At 41.1% G+C, this 12243-nt stretch overlaps 1 long non-coding RNA gene across 1 annotated transcript; it reads left to right on the top strand.

Moving 5' to 3' along the window:
- The first annotated feature begins 9053 nt into the window (after positions 1–9053).
- LOC147604465 (uncharacterized) lies at positions 9054–9885 on the top strand. Its single transcript, XR_015265351.1, has 3 exons — positions 9054–9257; positions 9485–9587; positions 9666–9885. It is a non-coding gene; the product is annotated as an uncharacterized LOC147604465 (long non-coding RNA).
- Positions 9886–12243: the final 2358 nt, after the last annotated feature.

Genomic DNA, 12243 nt, shown 5'->3' with positions numbered 1-12243 from the left:
TCAAGGAAAAGATGAGACAAGCTCAAGAGGAAGCCAAGGTGAGGGAAGCTAAAGCAAAAAAGAGACTCCAAGGGAGAATGCTACATGGGAACATGGCTTCACTCACCTTACTTGACAAGGATGATCTAGATATTGAACTTGCATGACTCAGTGTAAATGTCTCTCTACAAAGGGTAGTCACACAACAAGCATCGCACATTGATTAATATGGGGTCAAGTCATAACTTGATTTTCTATGAGACATGGTGGGTAGCTTTAAACAAACCCCCCCTAGAGGCAACTGATGCATAGTTTCGTAGTAGTGTGCATCTATCTACTATGCAAACAATGGGATTTTTGAATGTTAACATCTCAATCAAAATTAATCCCTTGGTCGGGAAGGTATTTGTTATGCCTGCATGAACCATGGAAGAGGAGAAGGTTCTTGGATGATCCTAGATTTACGCTAGCAACTGTCACATCCAATGGGCAAAACGGGAAGTACAACTCAATGATAGCAAAGATACCATCACCCTTCCATTATGGAATCCATTGAATAAGGGAAAACAGGTTGTTACATGGCGACATGGAGCCACCAATACCAAGCAAACCAGACGAATCAACAAAATAGGTATCTGCATCAAAACATCATCCCCAGTCAAGAGAACCACAACAAAGGCAGCGAACACATCTAGTCAGACAACAATGGGTTCTGAATTCCTAGCTTCAAGCACAAGGATACTATAAGAAGGATAAAACCCCATGGGTGTCAAATCAAGAAAGCAAAGCTACAGACAAGAGACAAGGGAAACAATCCAAGGAGAGGAAGCATCAAGACAAGGATGCCCAAGGAGGAGTTCTACATCAGCTTCTTCATCAGCAAATCTTCTATTATGAAGGGTTTTGGTAAGCACATCAATTTTGGGTGCTTCTATTCAACTTCCGCTTATTTCTTGAGCTTGTTCCATGCAAGTATGGTGCAATGGCATCCCATAAGCCATGTGCAACCCATAAATGGTTCAATGCATTCTTATTCCGCTGTGAACTCATTGTGTTTAGCATGTAAGCTGAACCTAAGAAGAGGTCAATGCATCCTAACATGCCTCTATTTCATTTTTTTAGTGACATTGCATGAGCTCTCTTAGCATTGTTTATGTAAGAGACATTGGCACATGTATAAGCCATGTACTCATGAGTCAAGAAGTGTTTCTTGTCATTGTGAGCCATGAAATCAGCTCCTTAATCACTCTAAATAAGCTTGTACCTTCTCATTGTATTAGTGGAGTAGACACCGCTCTTGTCAAATCATTAAGATAAGTGGTAAGACCCTCCCAAATCCATTCCCTTGAACACTTGTTTGAAAGGTCAAAGTGGAAAGATGAACGAGCAAGCATACAGATGAACGAGCAAGCATAAAGAGTGGAGTGCACCCGCATTAAGGTGTACATCGTCATCGACAACAACTAAAGACTCAAAGGCCATTATTAACCTTTGAAGCTCTAGGATATTTGGTAAACCCTAGTAAATCACATCACCCCATGAACACCATTGTACGCCTATTTATAAAGGCATCTCCATCCATAGATTAAGGGGGGGATTCTATGTGCAATACCACCCATTCCAAGCATTCATAGCTGGTATTGAGGGGGAGTATTAGAATATAGGCATTGTAACCATTAGTCTTGGGCACAATATTGGATGGTTGAAATGAAGGTCGTGTGTAAAGGCACCCCAAAGGGGTGGCCTCCTCCTATTTAAAGGATGAGTACTCTTCACAATTTGTGTGAGAGTAGAGCCCAATTGCATTTGTAAGCAATTTAATAAGCAAGTCATTTCTTGTATGACTTTGTGTCTTCTCTCTCCTCCACTTGTGTCACCTAGCATGAGCACCACAAATTCTTAACAATAACAGTTCACGCACTGCCGGTTCATGCATTAACACTTCACGAACTAACACTTTATACACTCTGCTGGTTCATGGACTCCCCCGCTGTTTCATGGAAAACACACTATCCATCCCTTGTTATTGATTGCTTACCACACTAACACACTTTCTATCATCTTCCATCACTTACAAAATCAATCACACACACACACACACACACACACAAGAAAGAAAGAGGCACCACTAAGGCCATGAGATCCTACCAGTCAACAACAATGACTGATGAAATTTTCAAAATGTTACAGATGGCATCCTTCGAGGCCTCCGACCCAGAGTGTGAAGGGAACCCGGCCGTCACCCAAGCCAATGCAACAAGATCACCGGCACGTGCAAAGGGGGGGAAACTAACTTACCTAGGGCCTTATGCATAGGATTTACAAGGGACAATGCTCTAGACACATATCTAGACCAATCAAGGTACAATCTTTGTCTAGTACCACGGCCCGGAGTGCCTCAAGATTATTGAAGACACTGATGCCCGCTATAAGCTAGAGAAGATGGGGCTAGGAAAGATGGCAGAGGTGATAGATAAACCAAAGGAAAGGTATGATGGATTTGATGCCGAACATCTTTTCTTCAACATGAACAGAGGATCGAATGATAGAGGCATGATGGTTTATTATCATCGCCTCCGATGTCTACCAAGTTACATGCATGTCATATTTGAGGATATGGGTTCTGGACATCACACTCAGCATTTAGAATAACCCTTAAAAAGCTTTAATCCCACCGAAACTTCTACAGGCACACGAGTTCGGTGACCAGGTCTTTTGACCTAGGTAAAAGGTTATGAGGATACAACCTACATCAGGTAGGGGGGATGTTAAATCCCATTTTGGATTAACAAAGATGCTCCTCCAATTGAGGACATTAATGAGTGTTATGTAAAGGCACTATAAAAGTTATACATTTTTAGTAAGTTTTGGGTGCCCAAGTGTGAATAAGAGACATATGTATAAAAGGCAATTTCTCATAATGAAAAAACACAATCCCCCTTTGTGCTATGAGATATCTTGCTTTTTCTTGTTCGTGTGAGAGAGAGAATGTACTCTAGTGCATGTTCCTCTTCTATGCATGTGTATTGGAGAGTGAGAGGAAGATTGCCTTACATTGTGGTGTGAGCGACTTCGTGTGGTGACAACGTGGAGGTGGAGATTGGAGGATTGGAGGATTGGAGCATCCCAAAGTGAGCTTGGAGAGCCTCAAGGGATGTGAGATTGAAGTATTGGTAAGTACTCAATGACAATTTTTGTCTATCGCTTCTTCCGATTGTGAATGGGTAGAGTTCTCTCTTGGGAGGTGCGGTAGCCCATAACACACCTGTGCTGAAACAGATTTGCAACTGTCTTCTTTAATGAAAATGCTCAGTTTTCACCCACTAACAGATACTCCCCCTTAGTAAAGATTAATGACATGGACTTATTGCTAATGATAATTAGTGCTAATCACTTTTGCAGGTTTCTCCAAAAGTACCCATGATGATTAATCTCACTAGTTTTGTGTTTGTTTACCCTAAATTAGTCATGCAATACATCAAATTGGGGGCTTTCAAGGGTGCTAAACTCATTTATGCAACCGGTTTCACCAAATTTAAATTAGTCAAAGCCCATTTTACTGATTTTTTCATTTATGAGTCAAAAAAATAAGCATAACAATGGATAACAGAAAGCTTAAAAATGGATGAAATTGCACAGATCTTTGATGTAAAGATCTTGCTTAGACAGAAGTTTGAGATGAAGGATCTGGGGGAGTTCAGATATTTCTTGGGCATTAAGGTGATTAGGTCACCACATGGTATTGGATTACTGCAGAGACAGTATGGCTTGGACATGTTGTCCAAGTATGGTATGACAGGTTGTAAGCCTATCTCAGTGCCATTGGATCAGAATGGCAAGTTGAGTGCAGATTCAGGAGAGATTTTGGAGGATCCTACTATGTGTAGGCACATAGTAGGAAGCTTGATCTACATGACGATCACCAGGCCAGATTTGAGCTATGCTGTTGGGTTGGTGAGTCAGTTTATGCAGGTTCCTCGAAAGTCGCATTTGGATGCATTGAGATGCATACTGAGGTATGTGAGGTCTACTTTACAAGACTAGAATTTCCATACCCTTAGATGCATGTATTTCAACATATGTTTCAAAAGATCTCAGCAAAGCTGCAAACAAATGAAGCATATAACCTCTATTCTCAGCATGTATTTTAGAAAATTTTAGCATGTATTAATGTGCCAGTGAATTGCAAAAGATTTCAGCAACTGCAAACAAATGAACCATGCAACCTCTATTCTCAGCATGTATTTCAAAAAAATTCAGCATGTATTTATGTGCCAATGAGTTGCAAAAGATTTCAGCAGTTGCAAACAAATGAAGCATGCAACCTCTATTCTCAGCATGTATTTCAGAAAATTTCAGCATGTATTTATGTGCCAATGAGTTGCAAAAGATTTCAGCAGTTGCAAACAAATGAAGCATACAACCTCTATTCTCAGCATGTATTTCAAAAAATTTCAGCATGTATTTATGCGTCCTTGTGCTTGGGCAAGCCAGCAATACTTACCATACACGTATCCACTCTCTGCCCTAATGCATATATTCATAGAACATCCTTGGATGATTGACTATGGCGTATAAACATGCCGAGCTAAAGAGTCACGCAAAACCTTTGCATTTCTTCTTGAAACCATGCAGGCAATTCGTGGAGCCATCATCGCATCTCGGACATCTATGTCAATTCCCATGTCGATTAGCATGTTGTGAAGCATGCAACAAGTGACTATGACTCTTGCAAGTTTCTTTGGCCTTGGACTTGGGATCTTTCCATTCAAATAGCGCCACACTTGCTTTAACCTCCCGAAAGCCCTCTCAACAACAATGTGTGTGGATGACAAATAGAAATTAAATCTCCTTTGCATTGGACGAAGAGGGTTGATGTACGAGGTCATGCACCAATCTCTTAGTGTGTATCCACCGTCCGCCACAATGTATTCACAAATGGTCAAGTGGCCGCGTAGAGACCCTCCTCCACATAGCGTATGAATGAAGAATTGCACAAAATCCGCTTGTCATCAGCCGAGCCTGGCCATCCCGCAAATACATCCATAAACTGAAGGTCCATGTCAACTATGCATTGCACACTTATAGAGTAGTTCTTGTTGCAGTCATACCAATCTTGCCTATCCTCGCATCTTGGCATATCCATGTTGATGTGGGTGACATCTATAGCACCGTAGCAATTGGGGAGGCCTCGTTGTTGGCGAAAGAACTTCTCTTTCACGTGAGCCAGGTGTGCAGAATCTCTTGGCCAAAAGTTGAAGTCTCGTTGGTAGCGGGGGAGTGCATGAAACACTTTCCCTCTCATGCCAGCTCAGCATTCTCCAGACTGCCTCGACCAGCTCTGAGCTTACGGCAAAGCCACCCGCCGCCCATGACACCAGCCTACTGGTCCAGTGGTCTGCGTTCATCACCTGGTCAGTGTGGTGAGTATTAAGTAATATGTATTGAGATTTTCAAATGAATTGGTAATTTATTTAATTTTATTATTATTTTTTCCTGTTTTAATTTACTTTTGGTGATCTAGATTCTAACCTTCAGTGTTGGTCAGTGTGGTGAGTCATGAGTTACGAGTGTAGTATAAATTTGATTTTTTATAAAATTGGTAATTTATTTAGTTGAATTATTATTTTCTCATGCTTCAATTCCCTTTTGGTGATCTAACCTCCAACGTAAATTGTAATGGTCTTGAAAAAATGCAATATGATTTATTGATTACATAAAGTAACCATATACTTTTAACTCTCTCTCTCTCTCTCTCTCTCTCTCTCTCTCTCTCTCTCTCCCTCACACACACACACACACACACACACACACACACACAGTACACACCATACTAATCAATTTTATTTTATTTTTATAAATTATATAGGTAATGGGGCATCCGAAGAAGGATACAAAGCAATTAAAATTACTTTCAATACTTGGTGTGTCAATGCGACAACAAAATGCACGATCACATGGCAACTCAAGTGTATCAAGTAACAATGTTAATAATGATGTGACAATGACAAAGTTGAGGGTAAGAACTTACAAGCGCATATTTTTACCCATGTGGAAATTACAATTTAAGTGATATTGTATCATTTTCACCACCTCCTATCCCACTTGTAAGAAGGGATGCATATTGAAGAGCATGATAGTGTATACTTCCTTCTTTCTCTTTGTATGCAAGAATTCCATATTTAATAGTTGCATGCCAAGAAGATAAAAACTCTTAGTTTGAGCCAAATTTTTCATCACAATCTCTCTCTCTCAATAGACATGTTAGTGCATATACATCTCTTCGTATTGTTGTTATGTCCACATTATTTTCTTGAAATTTCATACTTAGTAAGTTCACCCCTTTTGAGATGTCTACCAATAAGTGAATAACAAATTGCAATTGGCTTTCTTATACATGATGGGGTACTTCTTCTTCCAAATAGTAAGCAATACTAGCATTATTTTCACCAACCTACATATAACAATAGTCAAGGTAGTAAAAACCTTAGAATCTATATGAATCATTCAAATGAAAGCTTGTATAACTAGTTAAAGCAAAAAAAGACATTACCTTCTCATGACTTTGCCTCTCGATAGCCCATCGAACGCCATGAATTTTTAAAACTTCATATTGCCTTGTCAAGAACACATCCATTAGCTTTCTCAACTCTTCTCTTCTCAAACATGAATCCCCTAACTTTTCACTGACTTCATTGGCAAATTGATCCACACATTTAAATTCGACAAAATGATCACATGTGTCTTTGATTACAAGTGCTTCCCCATGAGCAACACAATGGACACTAATAAGATATCCAATCTCCACTCTAAGCTTTGTAACAAGACTTGCATTTACACCGACCATGGCGGATGCACCATCCGAGGCACACCCCACCATTTTTTGAAGTGGTAGTTGCATACTATGCAATATTTCTTACACCCCTTTAAATAATGTATCTGCTTTCCCATCTTCCACACCTATAAGTTTCACAAATTTTGTTGCACATCTCCTATCCTAACTCTCATCCAATAAAATTGAGTCCACCGGACTTGTATTGATTACTTCCTTTAATCTCTCCCAATAAAAACAATATGTTGCTTCAAGAAATTGTTTACCAGCTTTAGGATTTATATAAGAAGAGTATTCATTTAGTAAGGGGAATATGAGGAGTTTGCATATACATGTGAAATAAGCATTCATCTACAAAAGCCTCTAGTGACATATCTTTCTTTGCAACATGGTACATAATCTGCATCACACTTATAATTCTATTTTTCTCCCCATCAATCAACAACTCAACATGTTTCTCAATGACTTTTGATGCATTTGTCAAACACTTTTGCTTGAAAATGGCTTGCTTATGTTCCTCTAATGATTCATGAATTTGTAAAGCTTGTTTTTGAATGGTTGAACTACCTTCATGGGCAAAAATTATTTTCATTTGACATTAAGTGCAAATTCTACACTTAACTCAACTCTTTCTTTCCCATCTTCATCTTTTTGTGGATATGCCCACTTAAATTGTAATTTCCACATGGGTAAAAATATGCGCTTGTAAGTTCTTACCCTCAACTTTGTCATTGTCACATCATTATTAACATTGTTGCTTGATACACTTGAGTTGCCATGTGATCGTGCATTTTGTTGTCGCATTGACACACCAAGTATTGAAAGTAATTTTAATTGCTTTGTATCCTTCTTCGGACGCCCCATTACCTATATAATTTATAAAAATAAAATAAAATTGATTAGTATGTGTGTGTACTGTGTGTGTGTGTGTGAGAGAGAGAGAGAGAGAGAGAGAGAGAGTTAAAAGTATATGGTTACTTTATGTAATCAATAAATCATATTGCATTTTTTCAAGACCATTACAATTTACGTTGGAGGTTAGATCACCAAAAGGGAATTGAAGCATGAGAAAATAATAATTCAACTAAATAAATTACCAATTTTGTAAAAAATCAAATTTATACTACACTCGTAACTCATGACTCACCACACTGACCAACATTGAAGGTTAGAATCTAGATCACCAAAAGTAAATTAAAACAGGGAAAAATAATAATAAAATTAAATAAATTACCAATTCATTTGAAAATCTCAATACACATTACTTAATACTCACCACACGGATCACGTGATGAACGCAGACCACTGGACCGGTGTCATGGGCAGCGGGTGGCTTTGCCGTAAGCTCAGAGCTGGTCGAGGCAATTTGGAGAATGCTGAGCTGGCATGAGAGGGAAAGTGTTTCATGCACTCCCCCGCTACACGACAAGGGGGAGCGCATGAAATATATCCCCACCCATCATCATCCCCACATGCGCACATGCAATTGACCAGCAAAGACATCCCCACATGCGCACATGCAATTGACCAGCAAAGATATTTGTGTTGAATGCCCAGACAAAACTTGTCTGCGCACAACACTGGTATGCCATAAGATGGATTCCCTATGAGATTGGGTGCTTCTATGCTGTACCAAGAACTGAAGAAGCGTGACCAACATCCCAAGAGCAGCCATAACTATTGCAGCAAGTTCTCGTAAAAGAGGCATTATCAGGAAGATAGGGAAGCTGTTGAGGCAGATCGGGAAGCTGTTGAAACCTGTGAGTGGCCTTATCACAGCACACCAACACACACGCAACTGCACTGACCAGCATAGCAAGGACGTATACCCTGCTTCAAGCCCAGAAGCGCAACAATGTCTTTTGCTTTTCATGTAGAAACGTGACTGTGATGGCCGTGTGTGTGACACGCTGGCAAGGTATCTGACGGAGAGGACGATTTTTTAAACAAAATTTGAAAATTAAAAAAATGGGCCACCAGGCGCGTGACCACACTTGACGGTGCAAAGGGCCACCAATTTCCCGCCACAGGCGGGCCACCGGCCACGTGGAAACAGGACCTAAGAGGCTTTCTCCAGAAGGTTGCCACATCAAAGAGTTTCAAGCGTGCGGAGCTTTTCCGGGACGCTTCACCGTGAGCGACACGGTGCGCCTCCAACCGTCATAATCCGACGTCCGTGTGGAAAGCCCCGACGCGTATGAGCACGGACTTCAACAGGCTATATAAGCGACAAACGATTCCGCCACGTATCTCGTGGCTCGCTCTCTCTGCCTTCAATCATCTCCAACAAAAAACCCCTGCAAAAACAAACCCTACCTGCTGCAGTTCCGGCTAAACACAGTAATATCAACAGCAGCAGCGATGGCTGACAATCCCAAGTACGCCTACCCTTATCCTGCGCAAGGTTACCCTCCTCAGCAGCAACCATACGGCTACCCGCCTCAAGGTAAAGCAAACTCGGTTTCTGTTCCACCTCGAAGTAACTTTCTTCTAGGGTTTCTGCGTTTTTAGGGCAAACGCGTTTCTCTTTTTAGGGTTTCTGTGCTCCACCTCGAAAAAGTCTGTATCCAATGGTTTTAGGGTTTTTTTTGTGGATTTTTTGAAGCTTTGTGTGTTCCTTGCGTATTTTCCTAAGGTCAATCTTTGTGTCTAAGAGCCTTTTCTGTGCTGCAGGCTACCCCCCGCAAGGCTATTACCAGCAGCCTCCTCCGGTGGTGCCCCCTCCTCAGTATTCTCAAGCCCCTCAGAAGAAGAACACCGGTTTTCTGGAAGGATGGTAAGCTCTGGTTGCTTTCTGTGAGAGTTGATTCCGTGCATATTTTGTGTGTCCAACTCTGCTCTTTCTTCTATGCAGTTTGGCTGCTCTTTGCTGCTGCTTCCTCGTAGATGAATGCTGCTGCGATCCAACAATCTTCATAAATTGAAGAGTTGACATTGCGTTAACCCTGTGGGCTATAGCGCGCTGTGAATATTATGTATGGGGGTGCCCTTTTATTAGCTTAGCATGAGTTTTGGCTGTAACATTTATTTTGGAAGATGAGGTTCTCTGGAAGAACATGCCTAGACATGATACCCATTTTTTCTCTTCGATGAGGGCAACATGGTGGACATGATCTCCCCCTTTGTGTGGTCTTAAGCTTTTTTCTTCATGTCAAATCATTGTGGTGAGAGAAACAACCGACATTTGAGGAACACATGAAAAATATGCCACTAAGGCGTTTTAAATAATCAAGTATGTTTTTGTTCTTTTTTCTTTAAATAATCACATGCATGGACTGTAATTGCTTCCAAAAAGGGTTGAGCACAATCTTGACAACACTTAAACTATTAATACTATTAAACAAGATGAAATGGCACAAAACCAAATAAGATAGCAATGCTGAAATTTACACACTCCCATATGGCCGGAAAGGGCCGATCCTACTTGTAATATGATTGTATTTTGAAAGATTTCTCACGATACAAGCTTCATGGGCATCACATGCCGGATTTTCTATGGCATCCAGACAATGAAGACATTTTGCAAATGTGTTTTGTTAAAGGCAGTTGGCTTTTGTCATGAAGAATCTCACTCCTCAATCGCTAGTGTTGTGCCGCAAGCAGTTCTGCTCTACTAGCATCCATACACAAGCAATAGGTAAAGAGAACTTGAAGAAGCTATTATCGTTGAATTTGTTTTATATATTCAGAGAAGTGATTGCCATTTGATGAAAATGTTGGCGATAGAAATGTGCCAAAGCATTTTCTTTAGGTACATATTGAAGACATAGGAGCTAGGGCTTCCCAAGGGTCGGATAGTAGTGTAGCACTTATTTGCCAATCGTTGAAGAAGTAGGAAACCATGCCAAAAAGCATAGGTAAGGACAAGTTATGCTGAAAGTTGTCTTCTTGCACCTCATGAAAAAGGCATCTATTTTCCTACATTGCACCTCATGAAAAAGGCGTCTATTCTACTAGACTATAAAAAAAATGAGCCACAATTTTTCATGTGGAAACAGTTCTGACTCATCTCTTCCATGCTGTATTGATTTGCTCTGATCTCTCATACATCCGGTCTTTTCATCCTTTTGCCTAGCAATCGTGGATAAAAGGATTGAAGTTCTTGAGAGCTTTTCAACATGGATCGTCTACCCTCAATTCCAGAGGCTCAGCCTATTGATACTCTATATTTTGATTTAGACCACATGGAGGATGGGATTTCCTTGCAGAGCCCCATTCGTGGTCTTTCATTGGGCGATAACCATCCTATTTATACCTACTCACCCTCTACACTGCTGGCATCTCGTCTTTCTTCTCCAAGCTTACCAGATTTTCCTTCTAGAGGGGGATACATGCTTACTGCCAATGTGCAATACTAGACCCTGGTATTCAGCCTCATCTGGAGAATCTTGCTACTCAATCTAGGTTGTCAAAACCTAGACTTTGATATGGGATTTTCTCTCAGGGAGGATAAGTACCACCATGGTCGTCCAGAGTTCCATTGTCATCAACTATGTCGGAGGCCGTGTCAGGTTTGTATGTACCTTTGAGTGCTTATGTTCCTAATTCTACTTGGGTGTCCTCTTTTGTAGCACAGGTTCAGCATATGGTACCATCAACTACCCTCGATCCCTTGAATATGTGAACCCAAAAAGAGGAGGGTCTAGGAGCACAGTTTGCTCCCAGTTTACTAGTGTTCAAGGAGGTAACACTGTTTTCTCTTTTGGTTCACCTTCTAATCCTCCTCCTAATGTGTTTTGGAATACTGCTCATTCACAAGCACAAAACCCTTCCACCCAACCCATGTTTTTTTCTACTATTGGTGTTGGCATGCAGCCATTACTGGTCGCACCCCCATAGGGACCTGCGTATGGGTTTCACCCGCCACAAGGACCTCTCGGCACTTTGCCTTCTGGCATTATGTTGCCACCTAGCATACCGAGGTATCAAATAGTTTACCAACCCATCTCAGGCACTACCTCTGTTCCTACATATGTGCCTCCTCAAGGTTTCGTGCCTCAGCCAGGAACTCCACTTGTGCAGAGTCCCCAACCTTATATCTCATCTTATGGAGTACCCTCCCTCGATCCTACACGTGTCGGGTATTAGTGGATTGTCTGGAGTTCCTCCTAACCCTCTACACTTTGGATATGGGTACCAGCCATCCTAGATCCCCTCACCTCCTTCCTTTCATGTCTCTATGTCCAAAAATGCTTTCACAGAAAAGACTCATTTTAATGGGTCTAATTACACTACCTAGGCTAATCTTATAGAGCAAGTGTTTGCCTCCGAAGGTTCCTAGAACTTAGTAAAGGGATTTGAACAAAAACCCGACCCCTCCCTAGCATCTCTTAAAGTCATCCGCTAGTGGGAAGCTAGAAATGTCACTGCTATAGTAGTGGAGCTCATGCAAGGCCTTCTGCTGGAGTTTCACTCACAGCTCCAACAACTCC

This window comes from Cibotium barometz, chromosome 61 (genome assembly GCF_041138505.1).
Source record: "Cibotium barometz isolate CiBa-2024 chromosome 61, ASM4113850v1, whole genome shotgun sequence".
Lineage (NCBI taxonomy): Eukaryota > Viridiplantae > Streptophyta > Polypodiopsida > Cyatheales > Cibotiaceae > Cibotium > Cibotium barometz.
Note: the sequence above shows the minus strand (reverse complement) of the source record. Positions and strands in the feature narration are given on the sequence as shown.